Here is a 26,958-nt window from a genome sequence, read left to right on the forward strand (position 1 = left end):
CATCTGTTAATCACAAAGGAACTCTCAAGATCCCACAGACTTCCCAACATCTAGGAGAGGAGTGAACATTTAACAAAATGGATTTTTCCAAGAAAAATATACTGAGGCTTTATAAATCACTAAGAGTTTAAAAACCAAGACCCAACAAAGCCATGTACACACATATTTAAAACCAGATGTACAACCTGGTACTGCCCACATGAAGAATTTAGGACAGCCCACAAGAGCTTTTGAAAATAAGAACAAAACACATTTTGCCAGATTTACTAGTCATGTGTTATTGAAGATACATTAACAGCTCAGTTTCCACAGAGAACTGTGATAGACACTGACCAAATGGGAAAGGGTTATGATGATTTATTACACATCTCCCTAGTGGTCAAATGTGAAATCTGCTATTGAAAATTGACTCTTAAGTTTACCTACAAACCTACCTGTTCCCAAAGCTTTTCTACTAGATGCAATATGTCTGGCTTGGTGGTTAAGTCTTAAAAAACCACTAATTTTTACTCTTACCTAAACCTGATTCTTTTTTTTTTTTTTATGATTTTATTTATTTATTTGACAGAGACCCACAGCCAGAAAGGGAACAACAAGCAGGGGGAGTGGGAGAGGGAGAAGCAGGCTTCCTGCTGAGCAGGGAGCCCGATGCGGAGCTCGATCCCAGGACCCTGGGACCATGACCTGAGCTGAAAGACGCCTAACGAATGAGCCACCCAGGCGCCCCTAAAACCCGATTCTTAATAAACCTTCAACTCAGTCAATATGTTCCAAGTAACCAAGTTAAAAACATTTGTTAACTAAGTTTTCTCCTTCCTGACCACTCCCTTAACAAACAGCACCAAGGCAAAGAATCAGTCACTGGAAGCATCATGTTGGCCCATGAGAAGGACAAAATTCCTGCCCCTGATCACCTCACTGTCCCAAGAATTTAACATTCAAATTGGATTTCGTGGTACAGTGGTTACATGAATATCCTTACTTTTTGGAGATGCATTCTAGAGTATTTGAGAGTGAAAGCTTTGTGAAAATTCATGAAGCTGTACACTTGTCCTTTGTATAGTTTTTTGCATATATGTTATATACCTCAATTAAAAGTTTATTTTTAAAAAGAGTGAAAGATCCTGGTGTCATTTGTCTTTAAAAGGTTCAAGAGGGGTGCCTGGGCAACTCAGTCAGTTGAGCATCTGACTCTTGGTTTTGGCTCAGGTCATGATCTCAGGGTTGTAGGATCAAGCCCCTCATCAGGCTCTGCGCTCAGTGCGGAGTCTGCTTGAGATTCTTTCTCTCCCTCCGCCCCGCCCCTCGCCCTCTCCATCTCGATCTAAAATGATTAAGTAAAATCTTTTAAAAATAGATAAAAGATTCAACAATAAATAAGATGGATAAATGGATAGATGAAGCAGCTAAGGCAAATGTTCATTGCTGAATGCAAGGAGTGGATATATAGGGGTCTAGTTTCCTGCATGTTTTAAATTCTTATAAGAAAATTTAATTGGATTTCCTATGTATTCACAAATAGTTTCAGCAAATACAAGAAGAGCCCTCACGTGCAGACAGCAGGGTCTCTAACAAGAAGAAGGGTAAGCACATCGCGATAGAAGGAGCCACAAATGCCCCTAAAGGACCATGAATTTACTAAGCTCAGAAAGGGCTTCAACCTCCACCTCTCCAAGCACAAGGACAGACCTGGGATTTATTTGAATCACACAAAAGTCGGAAACAAAGAGGAGAAAAACGGCTAAGAGGAAGAAAGAAGAGTAACTTAAGTAGCCATAACAACCAAGAGGCGCAGACACATACTGTCCAAATCAAGACAACAGTAACAGAGTCTCCAGGGAAGGAAAGAGCGCGATCCTCACGGATTTGTGAGTGAAACACGCACGTCTCCGTTCATCTTAGTTTTACAAGAGCAGAATTCTCTCTGGAGGGGGATACCTGTTATCTGAGCCTTTGGACTCTTGATTTGAGTCTTAGTCCTGACTCTCCTGTATTTCCTGTATTTCCGAAACAAATCCCTATCAAACCTCAACCACCAACAGCCGAGAGCAGCATCTGCTCCACACTGGAGGGAATCTGTGAAGATCACTCAGGCAGCACTCGGCTTGACAAACAGGAATGACTAGAATCTTCTTGAGGGGGTGCCCAGCGCAACATCTGAACTGAGTGCTGGGGGCTTTTCAATTCAAGCTTATTTTCCTCTTATGCTGAAAGAATCTACTAGGATTTTATTGTTTACATTTGGATGACCCAACTACTTCTGTCCCTTTTCACCAGATAATTAAGAGAGTAAAAAAGTAGCTCATAACATTCACCTGCAAAGATCATCATTAAGAATTACAAGGGAAGGAACGTTGGGGGCGGGGGGGCTCAGTCGAGCATCTGACTCTTGATTTCAGCTCAGGTCATGATCTCAGGGTTCTGGGATTGAGCCCCACATCTCCATGCTCAGCGGGGAGTCGGCTTGAGATTCTCTTCCCCCCTCCCTCTGCCCCTTCCCCACAACCCCCTCAAATAAACAAAATTTTTTTTAAAAAAAGAATTGCAAGTGAAGAAGATTCATTTCTATGGGGTTCATTCAAAGTAAGGGCAACATGTGTTACCATTTTAATATTAAATCGAATATATCAGCAAAATTTATTAGATACTACAGATCCACAATAATGCTACATACAGGGCCCCTTAAATCAGTTCTAAGGAGGGATAAACAGAACATGTAGTCAACTAGACTTGCTTTGTGGTTAGCAAACATGTCCTACAAAGAGCCAGATAGGGCCTATTTTATGGTCCACAGTCCATATAGTCTCATTGTAACCACTCGGCTCTGCCGTTGCAGCATGAAAGCTGCCATGGACAACCCATAAACGAATAGGCTGGGCTGTGTTCCAATAAAGCTTTATTGATGGACACCGAAATGTGAATTTCATGTCATTGTCACATGTCATGAAATATTCCCCTTTTTACTTTTTCTTTTTTTTTTAAAGATTTTATTTATTTATTTGAGAGAGAGAATGAGAGAGAGAGAGCATGAGAGGGAGGAAGGCCAGAGGGAGAAGCAGACTCCCTGCTGAGCAGGGAGCCTGATGCAGGACTCGATCCCGGGACTCCAGGATCATGACCTGAGCTGAAGGCAGTTGCTTAACCAACTGAGCCACCCAGGCGCCCCCCCTTTTTACTTTTTCAACCGTTTAAAAAGGCAAATGAAATATGGTTTCGGCTTTAGAAGATGAAAAAGTTCTGGCAATTGGTGGCCCACAATGTGAATTTAACCAACACTGCTGAGCTATATACTTAAAAAAGGTTAACATGGGACATTTAATGGTTATGTATTTTGCCATAATTAAAAACTGTTTTAAGTTAAAAAAAAAAAAAGTAAGACCATTCCTGGCTGGTGGGCCGAAGCTGGGGTGTGTGACCTATCATTTGCAGTCCCTGACAGAATCACTCGGTTTCATTCGGAAATAGGATGTGAGATGTATTGCTTGTTAACCCAACATGACTAGAAACCTGCCATCAGAAATCACTAGATGGCAGTTTCCATCGAGGCCACAGTTACGCAGGCAGTCGCCGTCCCGTGTGAGGGCACAGACATTGCTTGGATTCCTGTCATATTTCTGTGGCCCTCAGACGAAAGGAGAGGCACATCCCTTTGGGCTGTGAGTCTACTGAACCGGAATCCTCCCCTGCAGAGGAAAACTGGATTTGAAGACGGGACCCCCACCTGCCCTCAGCAGCCATCCGCAAAGCCCTTTAGGAGAATGCATATTGAAACGTCCTGGCCTGGGAAGGGGCTGGATGAAGCAGAGGGCTCAGGAAAAAGCCAAGTACAGATCTGACCCAAAAAGTCTGGGGGCCACGAGGCTGGGCTCTGAAAGCATTTTTGTCACCATCAAAGGAAACATGGGCTCCATTTCCAAACTCACACTTCCTATGTCCACACCAATAACCAGATGGAGGTAGAGAGGCCAAGTTTTCTCAAAGACTGTGACCCAGGAAGACAAGTCCCAAGGACAACTGGATTCAGCCTGACCTTTGGCCACAAAAAAACCAAAGGATCAGGTCAGAGCGCGAGGGATTCTTTAAGAAAACATAGCGGCCCCTTGTTGCAGAATCGGCCTGTGGCTAAAATTCACCGTTTACACAAAAACATTTTTTTCTTCCTATGATATTACTGTGTTGAATGCCTACATAAAATAAGCTCCTTCTCTGTGCCTCTAAGTCCATCCTTTTATAGTTTTCAACGATGGGTTTTATTAATAAAGAGCATCCTGGGTGGGGTGGCTTTATTCATTAATCTACATGGAACATCTGGAAATTCTGGAAACTGGTTTGAAATCTGGGACTTCAGAAAATTTTCCAAAAGGTGGCCATTCCAAAGAGTGACTCATGACTAACCTAAAATCCTCACTTCGCCACCAACCAAGCAAATGAGTAAGCTCTGTGTTAATGACCGAGCTTCACTGATAGGAGCTGTGATTAATTTCATGTGGACAGTGTGCTGGGCCTGGTGCCTTATCTACATTTCCTTCAAAGGACAAAGTTGGGATTGTTATCCCCATTTTACAGAGAAGGACAACGAGGCTCATGGAGCAAACCTGCCCAAGACCACACAGCTAGTAAGTGGCTGAACCGGGATTTAAGCCCAGATCTTTGACACTAAGATGAATGCTTCCCCTCTCTTCTCTCTCTCTGCCTTTCAGATAGATTTAACAGAAAAATCAAATAATGTGAAAAACCACTGCTAACGTGAGCGGGAGAACCATTTTAAGTAGTAACCTCTCGGTAACTTGTTCTCACTAGGTCTCTCTCCTTATCTATAAAGGAATGAGCTGGCGCAAATGGCATCTATTAATTTCATGCCCTTGACACCAATTTTCCCCTCATTAGTCAGCCATGCTAGGAAAAAAAATGGAAAAAAGCACTTAAAAGTCATTTGGTTGTTTTTAGCTTATTTTTCCTGTCACACAGAATGATTGCCATCACTCTCGGGAACCAAGGGGTTATTCTGGTAGGACACAGAGCTTTATAAGCTGTCGCAGAAAGTATCAACTAGTCGAAGTGCACCATCTGATGTTTGGCCTCACACAGGGCGTTACTGACATCATCTACCTCCACCATCAGACCAACCCCACCCCCACAGGATCCAGAGCCTCAAGCAGAACAGAAGCCCAGTATACATAGGTTGTTGAAAATATGGTAGAAATAATCAGCTTTACAATGCCACATCATGAGCTGCACAATTAAAACCCCCTAACATTACATACCTAAACAGCTGAATAGGGATACATCTTCACCAGGAGGAACGTGTGCGCCATGTTGCATCCAGCATCACTAACACGGAAGGATTGCGTTCTGTTGTCCAACACCTGGACACACCCAGGGATTCAAAACACTACATTCAGACACATTCAATGATACCACCTTTCATAGGCTGAGCCCGGTAAACTCTTCAAAGTGCCTTCAATTCAGTTCATTTCCACAAACACTCTGAGCGTTTGGTAAGCACCAGGGCCTGTGTTTGGCACATAGGATTATAATGTTAACAAAGACCAGCATCTTGGCTTCAATGAGCTACGCCCGGCGGGGATGGGGCTATGTAAGCAAGTGCAGCTGACCTATGAACAACACGGGGAGTAAGGGCACCAACCTCCACACAGCTGAAAATCTGTATATGACTTCTGACTCCCCCCAAACAACTACTAATAGCCTGCTGTTGACTGGAGGCCTTACCGATAACATCAATAGCTAACACCTTTTTTATGCTATATTATGTACTGTATTCTTACAGTAAAGTAAGCTAGAGAAAAAATGGTAAGACAATAAGGAAAATACATTAATATGTACTGTATTAAAAAAAAAAAAAGCCTCTACATATAAGTTAATCCACAGTTTCTCCTACGTTGGTCAAGAGTCACCTGTCCTAACAATATTCTTTGCGAGGCTCAATAACAATCACATCTTAGATCTAGAGATGGCATGGACTTCCCAAATGAAATGATGTCTCAACAAGGTTTCGAGGGGGAATAGCTTTCAAGATGGGGGTAGGGAAGAGGGGAGAGCATGCGGAAGGCATTCCAGAAGGAGAAAACAGCATATACAAAGGTCCTGCCCTAGCACACTGGGTAATGTATTTGGGGGACCAGAGACAGACCGCTTTCACTGGAGGGAAAACTTAAGGGAAAGATGGATGCTCCTTGAGTCACATGTGGGCAATGAGGCAGGTATTCTTAAGTTTCATTTCATAGATTAGGAAACCATACCAGAGGCAGGCAGGCCGAGGGCTCTGCGGGAGTTGGGCTAAAGCCTGCCTCATGCTCTACTGGCCCTCCCCTTCCAGGGCCCAGGGCTCCATGAATGGTACCTCACTGGAGGATGAAGGGAGGGGTTTTCTCCAAGGTCACCAGTGAATCTGTGACTAAGTCAAAGTTAGAATCAAGGATGTGCCAACGCTTACAACAGAAGTCACTTTATTTCCAAACCAGGTAGAGATAACTAATAAAAAAGTTAGGGGAAAGGCCTAAAAAAGAAATGTGAAAATGACAACCCCTGGAAGAATGTCACAGTATAAAAGGTTCAGAGTCATAAACAGGAGATCAATTCTACGAAGATAAATATCACATAATGCTTAAGGATATTTTGAATGATGGATGTGCCATGATTTACTCAATCCCATACGGCCGGACACCACGGAGGCTAGATTTTTGCACATAGACTGAGCCATTCCTTAGAAGAAATTCCTTCAAAGAGCAACCGCTAGTCAACAACGCATAAGGTTATATACTTTTATAGGAGATCGTAAGATTTTTCTCTTATACTGTTCAATATTTTATGACTTTTGAACCACCATAGATTTTTTGAAAACTTTCTGAGAACAGCTTTTAAAACAGAGTCAGATAAAAGAGTAACCATATATCCACCAGCCAGAAATGACAATGTTTGTCACATTTGGCTCAGGTTTTTTTTTTAAATAAGTAGAAATAAAACCTCAAATAAAATTGTTCCCATTCTATCTTCCTATTTGTGTGTCTTTCCAATATATTTTTCTATACACACATGCACACCCCCCTACGAAAATACAGAGAGCTCTTTGTAGGTATGATTTTTAAGTATAAATTAAACCCTACTCATATCATTCAAAATTATGTTCTTGAGTTCTGTTTTGATTTATAGAACCACAGCTCACTCATTTAACTCTGGCACAGTACTGGTTTAAATACACCATCTTCTATTTATCCAACCTGTTTATGGATATTTTAAGTTGTTTGCAATTCTACTCCTGACGATCAATTCAGTTAATAACTATCCTTGTATTTATCCTCCTGAGCGATAGAGATTCTCTCTAGATATGAACACTGCAAACAAAAAAATGTTGAAGATGAAACTGTGTTAGTGGTTACAGTGTCTGGGACACTTGGCTAACACCTCTCATTAGGAATGTCACAATCTACACTACACCATGGTAATACGTGGCTTCTCCAAAAATACCCACTACCTCCTCTTCAGCCAGGTGAACGGTAACTGTAGGATTATGGAAAATTCACTTGGGTCTCACAGATTATTGGCTGTATTTTCCTTTGTCCCAATAAAGATTCCACCTAAAATTCACGTGCAACGTGAATAGCTATCAGAATGCCATTTTAACACATTAACTCAATGCTGCTAATGCTACCAGGCTACCCCCAGTCAATGCAAAATGCACAAATTCCATGAACCTATGCTTGGAACGACCAGTTCCCATTACATCTCTAATTCCATCTCTTCATTTTAACTGGAGATCTTTGCTAGTCCTAGTCCCCTCAATGAGCTCCGATTTCCATGATCTTAAATGGAAAAAACACTTGATCACCTCATCCCACGCAGAGGGAAATCACAATCATAAGCTGCCCTCCAGCTGCCTCAGTGTCTCTAAAATCAGCACGTTTGGAGCCTGGAGGAAGAGGAATAGTTGGCAAGAAGAATAACAGGGTATCAACCTATAGGAAGCAGAATCAGCACAGAGGAGGGCTGCTGAAACCATCCACCCATGTGTCGCTTCTTTTTCCTTCTTTTCCCCACCTCCCACACAAGCATGCTATGTATCAAAAAGACCGCATCCATATTACAAACTCTCATATATATATATAGGTATTTTTAACAAACATCAAAATATGTTCTTCCTATGACACCATAAACTCCTTCCCACACACAATTTTCCACCGTCCTCATCCCATTCAAAACAAAAAAGCTCCCCAGCACAGAAGCACAGAGTCCTGCAGATTTATGGAAGTGGATTTCACTCTGGGAGGGAGCAATGTTGCCTCATCCGAGAAGGGACATGGTGAGTAAGAGGGTGTGGAAGGAAAGGCTGCATCCATGCGAGATGAAAGCAGGCAGACACAGCAGGATTTCTTGGGGGCATAGCTCAGGGGTAGAGCAATTTGACTGCAGACAGCAGGGTTTCTTTCTGGAAGGCAGCAATCCCACCCCACCCCCATCCCAGGATGGGCCAGCTCACTGTAACTCCCCAGCACTGCAAACACCCCAGTGAGGACCAGCACTTTCCCCATGGGACCCTGGGTGCAGCATCCTCTCTCCCCTGGGGCCTCCCCTATAAAACAAAGGTAGGCGACCACACACGCTCCCCCCTCAGGTGGGAATCTCAGAATCTCATCCTGTCCTCCTGGAAAACCACCACACCCATCTGTCCTTGTGTCCCAGATGCCCTCCTAAAATGCCCCCACAACAGTGCAGGAATTACATGGAGACCTAAGCCTCCAATCGATGGATCCTCCAGAGCCTTCCTCTGTGGCCTGCGTAGAACTGATTAATATTGCGGGCCTTGACGCTCTCCGGCCAGCAGGGCTCTGGGATGGTGCCTGGCCCTTTGCATCCTGTCTGTGGCCTCATTTAACACTGTGCTTGGCCGGGTAAACCTGGCAAGCAGCAGGAGAAGAAATCAATTTCAAATACTGGTCAGCTTCTTGGCAGGTCAGGGGGACTGAAATCAGAACACGGTTTCCATGTTAGAACTCCCTGCCTTGGGAGAACAAGAGAAAGCAACTCGAGCTAAAGCAGTGGCATTCGAGAATAAGGGCCTAAAAAGGCAGGTGGAGAAGGAAGGAGTCCAGGCAGTGTTAAGAAAACAAGCACTTGTAGGTGAGGTTGAGGTCTACTGGCATTGTTTTGCTTTCCCGGGCCCAGAATTGAGCTGGGCTGAGTCCCAGACCTTGGGGTACCATGACCTTGACCTTTCCAATGTCTGCAGAGTTTATCCGGGATGCAGTGAATACTGGGAGTGGCTGAACCCAGAAAGGATGCAGGTGGCTACACGGCTTGAGCCTGGTATTTTTTAATGAAATAAGTTGAAGGAGGGCAAAGAAACATTTAAACAGAGCAGCGTTTCACCGACCAACCAGCAAAAGGTGACTTCCAACATAATTAAAAAGGAGTAGCTTTAAAAAAGAAGACCAGCTTTGCGCCTGGCTGGCTCATTCGGTTAAGTGTCTGCCTTCGGCTCGGGTCATGATCCCAGAGTCCTCGGGCTCCCTGCTCTGTGGGGAACCTGCTTTTCCCTCTCCCTCTGCCTCTCCCCCTTGCTTATGCTTGCTTGGCTCTGTGTCAAATAAATAAATAAAATCTTAAAAAAAAAAAAGACCAGCTTTATACATTTTAGATGAGTAATGAGTGACCAAACATACTTTTCCCTCGTGTCCAGAACCCCTGGGGTCAGCTAGCGTCCAAAGTCACAAATAATTTATTCAGTCAACTAACATTAGAAGCACAAAAATCCTCAGGGGCAGAAGAGACCTGGAGCCTGGAGGAAGTTTTATTAATAACAGTTTTAATAAAAGTAAAGTGCCCCCTCCCTTGAGCAGACAATAAGGCACTCAGAAGGTAAGAGGATCATCAAGTAAAAATTGTATTATGAAGCTTGCTGAGTGTTGTTTTTTTAACCGCATTTCCCCCATGTAAAGACTAGTTCTTCTAAACTTTTCCTTGGAACAGACTGCCCATCAGCACATGCAGGAGTTTACTAACACAGTCCAGAGGGTTAAAAGCCAGAAAGAGCCTGAAGGATTATTCCAATTCCCCCGTTTTATGAACATTCGAAATGAAGTTCAAAGGTAACTGGCCCAAAGTCACACAGCTCCTCCCAACACACACACAACCTTTCCAGGTATTTTTTAAACGTCCCATTTCTTTGGCCCTTGGATTATTTCCCAGACCCCTCCCCCCTCCATCCAACCAAAATCTTTGGTCTGAAGCTTAAGCCAAGACTTACACCAAGAACTTCTTCCTCTTTTCTTTAAAGTGTATAAGAGATCAAGTTTTCAAGAAACCATCTTGGAATATGAATTTTAAATGCTGCCATATTTATAATCAAACACTGTGAAACTTGGTGACAAGGTCTGTCTGAGCTTCCAGAAGCCAGTAAACCTTGGGGACACAAACCTCCAATTCCTCCTAAACTAGGGGGGCCCAACACTGGGGGGCAGGTGGGTACCAAAACAGGCTGCAGGGATGCTCCTCACAGAACACATTCTAAGACTAATTATAGACTAGCAGAGGTGTACTATTACCAAAAGCAAACAAACAAAAACCCGGAAATGAACATTTTAATTCCTGAATTAATTCCCAAATAAAATCACATAAATACACATGAATAATCCTACTAGGTGGCAATACTCCTGGGCTGCTTATCTAGAAATTGCCACTTCATCCTGAGGGCAAGATAGGAGATGCCGGTGGAGTGAGAGGCTTGGCAGACAGCTTGGTGATGGTCTTTGGCTTTCTTCGTTGCCAACACTCAGGTTTTTCCCCTTAAACCTGCACTCTTGGAAGCTTTACCTTCTCACATTGAATGATACCGGATTCAGGCCACAAATTAGTAAGCATGATGCTCAGGGGTCTAATGCATTATCAAGATGTATTGACCCATCCCGATGCAAAACCATACCGGTTGATGATCTTCTAAACTATTACCAGAGTTTTTAAAAGGCAAAAGCGTAGAAAGACCAGACGGTTTCACAGCCTGAGCTCATCAAGTCCTAATAATTAGGTGAATATTGAATAAAACATCAGATTCTGATAGAGCGAACGTTTTAGCTTGGATATCTTCCAAGCCACATGCCAATTGCAGTTTGGGGTTTTTTTTTTTAATTCTGCGGGGAGAGGAGCAGAAGGAGAGAGAGAATTTTAAACAGGCTCCATGCTGGGCGTGGAGCCCAATGTGAGGCCTGATGTCACAACCCCGAGATCATGAGCTGGGCCAAAATCAAGAGTCAGATGCTCACCCAAGGCATCCCTGGAGTTCTTAAAGAAGGATTTGAACAGATACATAAAGAACAAGAAGGCAGGAGAGGAGGAGAAGGTAATGAAAATCCAAGATGAGAAGGAAAATATGTATTTCTTTTAAAAATTTTATTTATTTATTTGACAGAGAGAGAGATAGCGAGAGCAGGAACACAAGCAGGGGGAGCGGGAGAGGGAGAAGCAGGCTTCCCGCTGAGCGGGGAGCCCGATGCGGGGCTCGATCCCAGGACCCTGGGATCATGACCTGAGCCGAAGGCAGACGCCTAACGACCGAGCCACCCAGGCGCTCCGGAAAATATGTATTTTTAATTTGACACTGATTAGACTATGCCGAGAAGAAAAATTAACAAACCCCATCACACTCTCCCCCTCGCCCTTCGGAAAATCCTACCACATCCAAAAGCTTCCAGAACACATTTCTATCATATCAGATTACTGACACAGTCAAGGCTGGGGCCGATCCAAATACGCAGATGATTCTATCTCCAAAAAAGCTTGAGGAAGTTAAGAACAAATATTGTCTTTTCTAATCAAAAGGCTTTCCTTTGCATTCAATGATGTTAAGAAATTTTTGATACATATTTTCAGTTGATAATGGGAGAATGAGGGCGTTGAAAAAAATATGGAGCTTTCAAGTGATACACACTAAAAATGTTTACAACAGGGCACCTGGGTGGCTCAGTCTGTTAAGTGCTGGACTCAGCTCCGGTCATGATCTCATGGGTTGTGAGATTAAGCCCCACATCAGTCTCCATGCTCAGTGCAGAGTTTGCCTGAGATTCTCCCTCTCTGTCTCTGCCCTTCACCCACGCTCACACACACTCACTCTCTCATGCTCTAACAAATAAATTTATTAAAAAAATAAAATAAAAATGTTTACAACTGAAAACGAAAGTTTTGCTTTCTGAAGGAAACTTTTCAACCTGGTGAGTGATGCCCACCCATACGTTTTTTAAAATCATTCTTTTTATTATCACATTTCCTTTTCTGAAAAATGTGTGGTAGAATTACATACAATTTACCATTTTTAAGTGTATAGTTTGGGGGATTAAGCACATTCTCACTGTTATGCAACCATCATCACCATCTCCGTAACTTTTTTTCATCCTGCAAAAGAGCACCAGTGCGCCCAATAAACACCAACTCCCCATCCCCCCTCCCTCCAATTCCTGGCAACCACCACTCTCTGTTCTGTCTCTACCATGCACACAATTTGCAGAGCTCCCTTGGTTTCAAACTCAGAATGAATAACATAATACCAAAAAGCCTCCCTCAGATTCCAAATATTGATTCATTAAAATACAGTATAACATATGTATTTAATTTGCAATAAAAATACCAACATTTTAATAGTTACATAGAATTCTGTGTACAAATAAACGATCATTTAAGTGAACTTACGGTTTTATCATCACTTTCATGAAATCGTTCGATAGACTTTTATTTTTATTAGCTCTGTGAGAGTGCTTCCTAGAAATGAAATGGCTGGGTCAAAGCTAGCACATTTTTAAGATTTTTGACCAGTTGCCAAATTGCCCACCAGAAGGGCTGTTGTTTTAAGTTTTAGTGATGCTTCTTGTATTCAAGTAGACTGTTCTGGATTTGGGGGGTGGGACGGAGGCTAGAAGATACTCAAACAATGACACAATTCCCACTAAATGCTTGTACTACCGACCCTTCCTTTTCTTGGAAGTTGTAAGAGACCTTTTCCACGTGATCTCTGCCTGACATGGGCTACAAGAAATCTACAAAGGTCATGAATGGTCACAAGCGAGGAAACGGATTTTCTGAAGTTTTTTTTTTTTTTCTCCCCCATTAAAAAAGCTGAAGATGTAACTCCAAAAGCAATCTGCTATGTAGAAGGACTATATAACACACAACAAACAAAATACAGATTTCTCTCTCATTACTAATATTTTTCAAAACCAACCCATGAAGGCAAATTCAATTAAAAAGAGTGGCTTCATAATATTTTACATTATCAGCAAATCAGTGCATTTTGTGATTACACAAGCAAACATTTTGCATTTACAAGAAAAACTGCAAAACCAACATCTTCCTACGTTTTATGTCTTGCCCATTAATTGAGCTTATTCAGGGTGGTCGAAAGGAGTCTAAAAAGAGCCCTCGCCACTCGTTTCCCCCATACACCCAAAATCTCATTTCTCAAATGAAGCTAAATTCATAGAGAGAGTCATCGCTTCAAAAATCTCTCCTAGAAATAAGAATTTCTTCCTTGGCTTTTCAATGCGAAATTTTTTATTTACATAAAAGGAGGGAGGGAAGGAGGGAGGGAGGAAGGAAGGGAGGAAGGGAAAGAGGGAGGGAGAGAGAGAGGGATAGGATGCCATAAAAGAAACTTTGTACTGATTCCAGCTTTTTCATAGCCCCAGCTGCAGCCAAGCCAGCACTCTTCTTTTTTTTTTTTTCTTAACATATATTGCATTATTTGTTTAGGAGGTACAGATCTGAGAAAGCCAGCACTCTTGCCCATGAAGTGGTTCCTGAAAATCGCGTGCTTACTTTTCCCATCTCCCCACTGCCATGGGTTCTATGAACATATGTTTTCATTTATAGCATTATGGATATTCTCTAGACACTCAGTCTGTTGAAAAGAAATTAATCCCAGCAGTGAGCTAGGATCCTGAATTCTCAGCAATTTCTTGTGAATTCACGGTAAGGCTATTTATGCTGAGGCTGAAGCTGAGTGTGTAAACAGTTGACCGGGGCTAAACTATTAGGCATTAGGCTTCTCTGGCTTAAATCTCATTCTGCATTTAGAGCAACACAGGCAGAAAAACACCTTTCTCGCTAATAAATTCAATACAGATGCAACAGACAGAATTCCTACAATAGCTTCGTGTCCATCTCACAGAGACCGAATGCCTCCTGTTTACTGAGCACCTACTGTGTGCCCGGGATTGCCTAACTTCACAGGGAAGATCTAGGTCACTTTGTAGGGACTCCTGCCAACTCAAATGACCTACTGTTGTGAACGGAGACCCCCTGTAGGTGAGCGGTTTGTTCAGAAGCAAGTTGCTAAGAGTGGAACGAGGTCGGAAGGCTCAGCTCTCCAAACGGAAAATGCTACAACAATACAAACACCAATGATGCACACGCTAGTGTTTCATGACAAGACAGCTGTTTGGGGATGGGGAGGAGGGCCCAGGGCTTTTCCGGGATGCCCACACATTACCAACTGCCCCCTCAAATCAACACTTTGCCCAGACCCCGAGAGGCTTCCCAGAACAAGAGGTAGGCTGAGATGGTCTCAGAACGCAAACAACTGGATGATCATGTGGACAATAGAGGAAGTTATTTTCGAAGATGTTCATAACCATCTGATAAGCCCCATTTTGAGGTTATGAAGAATGAGACAAAACCACAGATCAGTTTGTTCCAAATCCCACTTCCAAAACGTGCGTGCGTCCCCTCACCCACACACAACGAGTTCTGAGCCCAACGCCAGAAAGTCTGCCTCCACCCAGTACTGGATCTGTTAGCCCAAACCAAGGCACCATGTGGCCCGGTTTACACAGAAACGTGCTTTGAACGGACTAGGACGGTCACGGGGGGAAAGGGTAAGAGCAACGCGCATGCGGGTTGGGAAGCGAGTTCAACGTGTCCTTGTGGTGTGACCTTGGGCCCCAGCAGCAGCTGTATGCAGACTGAGCGCGTCGAAAGCCGCATGTCGTTACCACATGCACGAGCTCATTTAAGCCTCACGGCCACGTGCAAGACACTGTTAGCCTCATTTCACAAATGGCAGACCTCAGGTCACAGTTAAAAAGTGGCAGCAGCTGGATTTGAACCTGGTTTTTGCCTTGCATCATCATCTTGACGTCACCAATAAGCCGTATCGTTGCTGAGCCAGATGGGAATATCTGAGTCAGAGGGTTGCTATGGTCATTTCCTGAGACCGATCCCAAAAGCATTCTGCAGCAGCATCCAGGCAAGAGCTCCTCCGCACTCATCATCCTTCTTCTTCTTCTTCATCATCATCATCATCATCACCACCACCACAATGGCAAGGACAAAGGGCTCAACTCGGGGCTACTGCCGATAAACATTTCACAATATTCTTTAATGCTTCATATTATTTTCATCTCCCTGAGCACCCTATCAAAGATTAGAAACTTCACATTTTTCCTTGCCGAACTTGGCTTGAAAAATCACTTTTGTTGCAGCCTAAATCAATATACAGCTATTAATTCATGACACTCCGCACGGACAGCATCAGTGCCAACCTCTGGAGTTCTCCCTACTCACAACCAAGGAGCTGGTTTTATTTTGATAAAAGCTACTCCGAAATCTCGGGTCTGCGCTTGCCAAAATCAAGTTGGAAAATGTTGGTGTCAAAACAATTTGGAGGCGTTCTAAAACTAATACTGAGAATCGGGGGCAGTTGTATTTTCCTCTGAAGTATAAATTATCATGAAGGCTCCCTGAGTCATGGACTTGGCTATTTGGGCGGGCTAAAAGAACTTTAAGGACCAACACCAGATGCTTCCTTTAAATAGCAACTTACACAAAGTTTCAGGCCCTTTGGAAGGCTTGGTATGAAAGACAAAAGTTTTCAAATGTGTTGCAAAGTATTAAGTACAGAGATGGGCTTGTATTTTCGGAGGGCAGCCTGTGAACACAGAAGTTCAGAACATTCTGTCATAATCGAGGGGTAAGGCCTGACGTGACAGCTCTCTTGCCCATTTGCAGGGCACCGTTGGCTTGTCTTTGGGTTCATGTCAAAGTAATGGGAGAACACGCACACACGCGTGCCCATGTACTGAGGCAGGGGAGTGGGGGATGGAAGTAGGGAAAATCTTCAAATACCAAAACCCAGACCCCACTCTTTGGAAAATGCCATCATCTCTGGATAAATAAAATTCAGGTAATAAAACCTTGTATTGAGCCTACTAAAGAGCATCTGGATATCAACTGGGTAAAGACCACATTCCAAGTCTTCAGTTACGGAGTGATAACCACATGGACTAATTTTCTTTTAGCCTTGTGATTCTCACACCAAATGATCAAGAAGTTGGGACAGACCAAAATGACAAAATGATGTTCCGGAAATGATTTTTGAAAACATTCATCTGACAATAAAGTCACTCTGAACTCTATTATACATCCTATCAAATTATTTAAAAAATATATACAATTAACTATCTGGCTATCACAATCTAGTATCTTTTCTCGGTTGATGAGGGACCCTATCAGATCAAATCATCTAATGTGTGAATTTTTTTTTTTAAGATTTTATTTATTTATTTGAGACAGAGAGAATGAGAGACAGAGAGCATGAGAGGGAGGAGGGTCAGAGGGAGAAGCAGACTCCCTGCCGAGCAGGGAGCCCGATGCGGGACTTGATCCTGGGACTTCAGGATCACGACCTGAGCCAAAGGCAGTCGCTTAACCAACTGAGCCACCCAGGCGCCCCTAATGTGTGAATTTGAGGGCTCTCTGTAGTTGTCTGTCTCCCTACTCCCCAGGAGGGGCTTTCCATCAAACTGAAGAAAACCATCTCCATCTCTTGATTAAAACCACCTTCCGAGTGTCCTGTGGCCTCGCTGACAAAATCTTGGACAAGGAGGAAAGAGAGGTCCTGGCCCCACTTTGGCCACCATTAGCTAAATGACCCTGGGCAAAACATTTATCTGTTTGAGACTCACTTTGCTCATTTTGAAAAAGAGATAAAGTTTTAAAAGTCATCCAAGTTCACTTTCCAAAAATACATTTTGATATTACCTACCTTTCTTTTATGATTATTCAAATACACATTTATGCACCTTAGTCATAAATTACAAACTGCTTTATAAGAACATTTTTATATTTATTCATTTAATCCATAAACATGGATTAAATGCCTGTTATGTGCCCAGGACTGTGCTGGAGGCTAGGAGCAGACCAAAGACCAGAATTCACACAAATTCTCTCCTCCCAGTTAAGTGGAAAGACAGGAACTGAATACTTTACTTAGAGCCCAAACACGCTATTGTTTAGAGTTACACACACGTATGCCAAACTATAAAGAGAAACGAGGGAATGATTAACACAAAATTCAGGCCGTGATTACTTCTGTGGGGAGGGAAGGTGAGCAATGAGGAAGGGGCCCATATAGGGTATGTTATGTTTTTGAACTTGCATGTTCGTGTTCTTATTCATTAAACTATACTTACTACATTTTATAGCCTCTTTTGCAAATATGCCATATTTTGCAATCTAAAGTTTTAACAGATTACGTAAGAAACATCATGTACAAACCCAAAAGACTGGCATTATAAAATATTTCTTTAGAATCTAAAGCATTCAAAACATATATGGTTTCAGATTTTAGCGTAGGAGTTTTGATGTGATTGGAGGGAACATTTTAAAGAACAATATTTTAGTTTTTGTTTTAAGCCTTCTTTTCAAAGTACCAAAGTTCTTCCAATTAAGTCAACTGACAGCCCCCATTTTGGGTGTTTGTGAATCATTGGTAAATCTCATAGATGAATTTACGCTAATGTATTATTTAATATATACAAGTCACATACTCTTTTCTCAAACGCATCTCCATACTGGAGGCTCAAGAGCTTGAAAACTTATAAACAAAAATTAGGTTTTCAAAAAGGTCAACAGCCTAAACCCTGCTTAATTTTGAAGACTTCCAAAAGACATCTGGGCAAGGAGCTGTCAAACATCACATACGTAAACTGAAAGGATAGAGGTGGGTAACCAGAGCGTTCATTTCCCACTGGAATTTCCTTTTTTTTTAAAAACCACCACTGGAAACCATCACTAAGAAACAGTATTGCTTCAGGTTTTCCTTTGGTCTTTTTTCTTCTATAATGTTCAAAGACAGGTATAAACACAAGGCCCCTGTGATCTTTCCTTCACACTCATCTGGTTCCTTTTCTGCCCCCGCCCCCCGCAAGATGCGGCCCTATGTGGCATCAATCATTTCCATAGCCAAAGAATTCATGCGTCGTCAAAGGACCATAATTTGGATGGAAAATGTGTGTGGGGGGGGGGGGGGGACCGTAAGATTTCTTCTACTAAAGTATCACTGTCACCATAAGGAAAAAGATGCACTCAACTGAAAGTTATTTTTAATGCTACACTCCTTGAGCAAAAATGAAGGGGTCAGAGACTGGCCCTTGTAAAAAGGGCTTTGTATTACAAATGTTTAAGTTCTTACCATGTCAAGTAAAAGAAGTACCACACCATCAAAGAGATCATTTTCCCCAAAAGACCTGAAAGATTAAAAAGGAACATATATGCTCACCTACTTCCAAAGGCGAAGCTGTCCCATAAATATCCATCCACACATCACCTGATCTGTATCATTTGTGTGAAACTTACCTGGAAATTCCTATTTCTCTGCTTATTAGAGGTTTTATGAAACACGGCAACACAAAAAACATAATAGCTGAACCTGGATGTTCCTCCAACCAAATTACAGTTGATGCTCATTCTTTGCTACAGTCTGTTCTGTAAACTTGCTGCTTATTTAGCAAATACTTAACCACTGCTCCTAGGAGAAAAACAGGGTTAGGTTCCTACAAGCTTCTGGTCACAGCGTTTTCATCAGCCTATCAACCCATCAATGTGTAACCTTGTTCAATGTGTTTCTGTTCAAAGACACCTTATTCCACATCTATTGTTGATTCATTAACACGGACCTCACGGCCAACAGCACTGTAATCATGCCTGAACGAAGCTCACGTGCACACCTATTTTCTAAGGCACCTCCCAGTGTTCTTGTGCCTGGGAACACCAGAGAATACTCCAAATCTACACCTGGGGGCCATCTGAAACCTTGAAATCACCAGTAAAAAGCACAGAAACGTGGAAAAGGTGACTCTACACAGACCATGAGGACAGCTGTTGACAATGACAGCTGAAACCAGAAGGCTGAGCACCTCATTCAGCCTCCTCTGGGAACACACACAGTGGGGGACTCAAAGTTCTCACCGCTGCTCTGTGCAGGTCTGTGAATGGCCTCGGAAGCAACGCAAGGACTGGTATGGGGATGGTAACAAATACATGTGAGGGAGTACGTGAATTTGCAAATACCAGAAGATCAGCTGTAGTTCAACAGGTCATAATGACTCAGCACATCGCTAACTTGAACAAATTAATACCTAAACCTAAAAATGTTTCTGAATATTTTGTGATAATTTAAAAAAATACGCCAGGTATTTCTTGACATCATTCCATCTTATAATGGAACAGCCTAATACTTCTATGGCCATAAGAAATTTTTCCTTGCCTGAGCCACCTGTCTTAAGAAAAGCCGCTCATGCCGTGAGCTATGCAGATATCGTGTCATCCATCCTTCTTGCATCCACTATGGAATCTCCTTCCACCCAAAGACAGTATAAAGAGCTCAAAACTCAAAGAAGGTTCCAAACACACAGAACTGGTTATAGTTCTAGGTATACCATCTATGCTTCACCCAAGCTAGAAATAGATGTGTACCCGACACGTTTCTCCCATTAAAATGGCTATGTCTAGGGTTGGGGTAGGGCATGGCCATCCTACTTGGGAGAAAACAGTCCAACAAAGGTGGTGAGGACTTGGGTCATTAGGTAACTACCTTCAACCCTGTCAAGCTGGGGGAGCAGGTATAATAATCTTACCTTTGCTCCAACCTCCTAACCTCCCCCACTGAAGGTCTCTCTGCAGCTTTTGATTCCCACAGAACCCCACACTTCTCTCCTGTTGGATGCTCTTCTCTGCCGTCACCCCTCATTCGTTCAAACTGCTCTGGGTGGCCATCCGTCCTCCCAGTACGCTCTACGCCGCAGGGCTGTGGGTAGGGACAGCCCACACCCGTCACCCTGAGCAGCGGGCTGCCCATGTAAGTGACCTGGCCATGCAGGGGTCCCCTGTGACTTTCTGAAAGAACAGTTAAAGAAATCACGTGCGGGAACCGAAGTGGGCCGAACCTGGTGGGCCGGGTGTGTGGAAGGCTGCGCATCGCCAGGCAGCCACCCACCTGGAGTGGGACTCCACGAGCAGATGGTGGGCACCGTCTTCCAGGTGTGCAAAGGAAAGGCTGTCCCACTGAGAAGGCAGGTGCCCAGGACACAAGGAGCCCCGGGACTCAGTCCGATGCAGACACAGGCAGGACACACGGATCGGTGAACAGCTGAATTCCTGAACCTTATTAACAATTAATGTTCCCTTTCAGTGCTCTGGTCTAGAAAAATAATGACAAAGCCTCTATTCACTGAAGTGCGGTGTTCCTTAAGTGATGTCATTCTGTCTGTTTACAGTTAAGGTACCTGGTTAAAATTAAACTTCTCTAAATACCCCCTTACAGCATTGTTTCCGTATGTGTGACTAAGGACCTTGAGCTTTTAAAATTATCCCCGTAGAAGCGGGAGGGAATAGGGTAGATAAACACCCACATGCACACACAAACCCCACCTGACTTTTGAGAATTCGCTAACAAAATTACAGTCACTTTTCCTAGGCAAAATCTAAAGAATCTTTTTTTTTTTTTTTTAAGTTACAAGAAGGCTAACAAGCTTATTTTCCTGATCTGTCCATGAGAAGAAATGGTTTCAAAAGTTCCAAGAACAGAAAGCATCTCTATTTTCTGTGTTATTTGAAATTGCTACTATCTTAACACTGTAATGACAAAACAAATTTTTCTTTTAAAGAACTGTTCTCTTAACCCCGAAAGATTTCTCCAGAATTAATATTGGCATAAACATCTGCTATTCTGACTAGTTCGGGCCTAACCACCCACTTTACTCTGGGAAGGAAAGCTGCAGGAGACTTTTTAGAATAAAGCTTTGAGTTTACACAGGTAGAAAATGTCCCATATGTTACTCTAATCATCTGTTTCAATTACAGCGTTTGCTTCGTATTGAGGTATTAGGACTCTGTCATAAATAAAACACTGAATATAGGAGCTGAAATTTTTTTGCATCCAAATTATCTTATAGAAACATCCTACAAAATGCTTATCAGGAAACTGGAAAGAAACAGAAATTAAAGTAGATACTCAGGGGGCGTTGGGGGGGGTGTTCAGTCAGTTGAGCATCCAACTCTTGATTTCGGCTCAGGGTCATGATCTCAGAGTCCTGGGATGGAGCCCCTCATTAGGCTCAGTGCGGAGTCTCCTTGTCCCTCTCCCTCGGCCTCTGCCTCCCAACCCGCCCCCACCCGCAGGCCCACACGCTCGCTCTCTCTCTCTAATAAGTGAAAATCTTTTAAAAAGGTAGATACTTGGTTTTATTAGTCTAAAAAGCTTTACAATTAATAATCCATTATTTGAATTAAAAAATGCGATGCAAATATTACCGTAGAGTTCTCAGAACACAGTAGTACGGTAAATGAGGTGTTCCTTTTAAATTTAAAACCTTTCAGGAGCTGAACTGCAGTAATTCCAATTAACATTTTGAAACTAATGAATCTAATTAAGAGACCACATGGGAAAGAAATGGTTTTTAACTTCAGCACTAAACAATAAACCAAATTCCTCTCTTCGGTCTAATTTATGTCAGGAATAGAAGTGAATCTTCCCCTAGCATGGTACACCACACAGCAGAAGGGTCTTCTTGGCTCCCCTCCAAGAGGTCCCCAATCTGGGGAGAGTCCAGCCCCGCCCCCACCCCACCCCACCCCAGGGAGCCATAGTTACAACTGGGTGGGCTTCACTAACCTGAGAACACATCTCCACCTGGGCTCACCCAGCAGAAAAACAACGAGGTCACATCACATCTTAATGTAGCTCTAGCCACTGCCAGTCCTTTTCTTCAAATGAAATAATGAAACAGGACTTGGAGTCTTAACTCAGTAGAGCGTAAGCAGCTCTTCAGCGAATACTACTTCTGAGCTCCTACTTCAAATCCAATTTATGTAAGAAACTGAGCCTTTCGTCCAGGAGTGATAAGCGCAGTCCTCTCCAAACTCTTCAGTTAGGTGAAAATGGTGGTTAAGTGCTTGGGCCACAAAATGATCCACGAGAGTCAGGTGCTCGGAGGATGGCAAGAGACAGCACAACATCCGTGGAAGGGAACAGAGCAAATGTTACTTCTCTTGAAAGGGCATTTGCCGGGAAAGCCAAACTGCCAACTATCAGCAGAAAGTCGGGGTCGACTGTATTTCCATCACAAATTTTGTACCCGATTCTATTCCACTTTAAAATTGAGCAAAAATTGGGGCACCTGGGTGGCTCAGTCGTTAAGCATCTGCCTTCGGCTCAGGGCATAATCCCAGGATCCTGGGATCAAGCCCTGCATCGGGCTCCCTGCTCAGTGGGAAGCCTGCTTCTCCCTCTCCCACTCCCCCTACTTGTATTCCCCCTCTCGCTGTGTCTCTCTCTGTCAAATAAATAAATAAAATCTTAAAAAAATAAAAAAATTGAGCAAAAATTCTCTGGTACGTATGTGAATATGTTTAATTAATAAAAGGTCTCTCTGAAATTTTAATCAACCTCAAATCGACCCAAAGGATCATCATTGATCTTCTAGAGCTTGTTTGGGGAGGGAAGACTCTAGAAATAAGGTGCTGGGTGGGGGGACTCATTTCTTTTGTAATCATTTCCTAAGAGGACTGTAAGTTTCATGTACTCTAAAGAGGTTGTTTAAAATGACACTGAAATCCAACATATGTGTACAGGGGTAAAAACATAAAACCCCTCTAAAGCAGCCAACAGTGAAATCAATTTTAGGTGTTTTTCATTACAAAAATAACGGATGGTCAACAGGGAGGCCTTTTATCAAGCTGGAGGGGGGAAAAAGAATTATTTATTTATTTATTTATTAACGATTTTTTAAAAATTTATTTGACAGAGAGAGACACAGCAAGAGAGGGAATACAAGCAGGGGGAGTGGGAGAGGGAGAAGCAGGCTTCCCGCTGAGCAGGGAGCCCGATGCAGGGCTCGATCCCAGGACCCTGGGACCATGACCTGAGCCGAAGGCAGACGCTTAACGACTGAACCACCCAGGCGCCCCAAGAATTACTTTAAAGCACAACAAAAGTTAAAAGATTCTTCTTTCTCAATGGAATACAAGAACAAAGTAGCTCTTCGTGGCGGATTCTTCACCCTACAGAACTTGTCAACACCACCCTCAAGATGATAGCGGTCTAAACCTCAGGTTCTGCCCACAGAAAATACCAGTTAATATGCAGAAGCTTTGGGACGCCTGGGTGGCTCAGTCAGCTAAGCATCTGCCTTCGGCTCAGGTCATGATCCCAGGGTCCTGGGATCGAGTCCCGCATTGGGCTCCTTGCTCGGCGGGGAGCCTGCTTCTCTCTCTACCTGCCGTTCCCCCTGCTTGCTCTCTCTCTCTGGCAAATAAATAAATAAAATCTTAAATAAAATAAAATGTAGAAGCTTTGATTTCATGAACTTCATAAAGATATACATTTGAAAATTTGAACCTCTAAAATCTATGTAAAGATAACATTGGTCTTTCACAAGCTTTCATGCATCAATATAAAATATTCTTAAGTAGTGTTTTTATGCTTTTGTTTTTATATCTTTGGAACAAAGGATATATGCACATACATATCCAGTAGGAAGAAAGCCTACTTTCTAATATATAATATATATACATACATATATATAGGAGCATATACATCCACTGAACTTATATTCACTAAGTCCAGATTTTTAAGAATCTTAATATTCAAAATGACTCCCCCTGAAATAAGTTTCCTATTCAGCTGATGCATGTATACTATGATTCCAGACAATAGCATTTAGAAAGTCAGTTTCGATGTGGATAGTAGACGCTTATTTTCTCTGTTGCCTTAGGGGAGGGAAGAACACTCAAAATATTTATATATTAAAGAAATCTGTGTCTTTGATAGATCTTGCACATAACGTTCAGGGTGGTCCATGCAAAAACAGGTCCTGTGTAATCCAAAATGACTCTAAGCAGAGCCTGTCAATGCAAGACGCACGGCTACATTCTCACATAAAATAGAAAAATAAGCTGTATGGCAAAGAACAAACGAGAGGTTTGTATTTTAGGCCAGCTGTGTGGAATATGTACTCCCTCCCCAAAAAAGAGGTTCCCCTCCTATTTATGTGGAGTCCAAGCCATCAAACAGAACATGCTGGTGTGTAGGGTCTCACCCATCCAAACTGCTCAATACCTCCTCACCAGGCATTTCTCCCAAGGATCCTTCGGGCCCAGGCCAGCACATGGTATGTATCTCTCTGGAAGCATGCTGGGGCCCCTGGAACTCTGCCCACTCTGCCCATGGCTTTTTGTAAGACTTTACTTGGGCTTATCTGTTGCGGAAACCCATTCTAATCCCCAAACTCCACCCAGCTCTTCACACTGCTGGATTCTGCATTCCCACGGTGCTCATGAATTTCCCTTATCCCATGATCTGGTCATTTATATTTGTCCACGTTTTTACACTATCACCGTTCATCCACCATGTGTACACACATGGGATTAGAATCCTCACTAGGAGCAGCAATGTCCACAATAGCCAAACTACGGAAAAAGCCCAGATGTCCATCGACAGATGAATGGATAAAGATATGGTGTATATACAGTGGAATATTACACAGCCAGCAAAAACTGAAATCTTGCCATTTACAAAGATGTGGATGGAACTAGAAGGTATTATGCTAAGTGAAATAAATCAATCAGAGAAAGACAATTAATATGATTCCACTCATGTGGAATTTAAGAAACAAAACAGAGGATCATAGGGGAAGGGAGGAAAAAAATAAAACAAGATGAAATCAGAGGGAGACAAACCATAAGACTTTTTTTTTTAAGATTTTATTTGAGAGAGCGTGTGCGCAAAAGTAGGCAGAGCGGCAGGCAGAGGGAGAGGGAGAAGCAGGCTCCCCGCTGAGCAGGGAGCCCAATGCGGGACTTGATCCCAGGACCCCGGGATCATGACCTGAGTCGAAGGCAGACGCTTAACCGACTGAGCCACCCAGGCACCCCAAAGGAAACAAACTGAAGGTTGCTGGAGGGGAGGTGTGTGAGGGGCTGGGGGGTAACAGGTGATGGGATATTAAGGAGGGCACGTGATGTAATGAGCACTGGGTATTAGTAAGACTGATGACTCACTGATCTCTACACCTCTGAAACTAATAATACACTATATGTTAATTGAATTTAAACAAAAAAATTTAAAAAAAGAATCCTCACTAGGGCAGAGCTATCTTGTCTTCTACTTTCTTCCTACTGATTCATCCTCTAGAATCCTCCCATACGGTCTGTGACAGCAGATCATCTCCCGTGACTCACAATATGGTGAGGGAGAAAATGCAATGCCTGATTTTAAGAGACTATTGGGTTTCCCGATTATACACTATATTCTTTTCATTCCTCCCTTCCCCCAAGGCCTTTTCCTACCTCCTCACATCCTAAAATGTTCACCATGAACAAAGAAGTACTGGAAAACTTTACAAAAGCAACTCTCACACTCTGGGCTCATATCTGCCAGTATGATGATTTTGTGTTTAAGATCATCATTCTCTACTGAGCAAGAGGTAATTTCATCACACAGGGAGAGTTTCATCGCTACAGGCTCACCTCCACTGGACAACTCAAATTTTCCTCCAGTCCTTCTTGTCAAATGGCTTCTATCCTTTCTACCCAGCTCTGACATTTTTACTTTCCACCAAAAGACCCAGAGTATCCACTAACAAAAGATTTCCTACAATTACTCATAGTTTTGTTAACTTGTCGGTCATAGAAATACATGGTGGTTCCCTTTTTATTTGTTCAGTACCCAGTAGTCTCACACCTTCACCGTCCTCTCCAACAGCTCCAAGAGGAGACACATTTGTGTTTCAACAGAGAAACCCACCACTCTCTCGGGCTCGGCCCCAGACCACCGCTCAAGCAACTGCCATGGAGACAGATTCACGAGAAAGCTAAGGCAGCTTGAGCTTCGCCGGCCACTGACCCTTCCAAGGTCCCGGACCTGATGTTTTATTCATAATTTCACATTCATGTTTTTAAAAGGAAGGTCCATCAAAAGGTCCATCCGCCCCATTATTAAATTCCTGCTTTAACCACTGGACTGGCCAAAGCACCTCCTTGCCCTGAGCCAATGGCAATCCAGCCCCAGACGAAGAAGGAGAGGGAAGAAGAAGCCACAGACGTGGGATGTGGGGACTCTTTCCCCACCGGAGGAAGCAGAGAAACTTCCTCTCCTACTAATTTGCCTGCCTCAGCCAACTTCCCTCCATGGAATGATCCCACCACAGTGGCACCCACCTTACTCTCTCTCTGAGGAAGAAGAGTCTCCTTCCTCCCGAGAAGGTGTCCTGCCCAGTGAGACTTTGGGCTCACCCACTGGCAGGGAGCCAACAGCCTCTTGCTCACCCTTCTCTTCCCTTCCCTTCTGGAAAAGCTCCAGCCCAGCACAGACAAGCACAACCGTGTGCCCAGGACTCCAGATGGACATCTGGCTTGGAGCTAGAATCCACCGCCCTCCCTTTCCTTGACATTTGGTCTTAACTCAAGACGACCTTGCTCTCCTCCTGCATCATCTCCCTGAGCTGCCCCTCTCTAGCCAGTGCCATCGGCCATCAAGTGGTCCAGCCAGGAATGAGAGTCCTGCTCTCCCCTGCACCCCCAGGCCCACCGTAGCCCCCGTGCTCAGTTCCTGCTGTACCCCTCACCGGCACGGACTCCCGCAGGAATTTCTGAACATCAGTACCTAACCTTGACCTCTGCCTT

At 43.3% G+C, this 26,958-nt stretch overlaps 1 protein-coding gene and 1 long non-coding RNA gene across 8 annotated transcripts in view; both read right to left on the reverse strand.

Moving 5' to 3' along the window:
* The window catches only part of FARP1 (FERM, ARH/RhoGEF and pleckstrin domain protein 1), a 269,503-nt gene that overhangs the window by 157,900 nt on the left and 84,645 nt on the right, over nt 1-26,958 (reverse strand). The gene's annotated exons all lie outside the window — the stretch shown is intronic.
* On the reverse strand, nt 2,541-22,495 carry LOC135363816 (uncharacterized). The gene is made up of 2 exons (XR_010409937.1): nt 18,470-22,495; nt 2,541-15,348 (listed from the first exon to the last, which is right to left on the reverse strand). It is a non-coding gene; the product is annotated as an uncharacterized LOC135363816 (long non-coding RNA).

The sequence above is a fragment of the Mirounga angustirostris genome, unplaced genomic scaffold (genome assembly GCF_029215605.1).
Source record: "Mirounga angustirostris isolate CCGP_5_RB_7025 unplaced genomic scaffold, mMirAng1.0.hap1 SCAF_3, whole genome shotgun sequence".
In the NCBI taxonomy this organism is placed as follows: Eukaryota; Metazoa; Chordata; class Mammalia; order Carnivora; family Phocidae; genus Mirounga; species Mirounga angustirostris.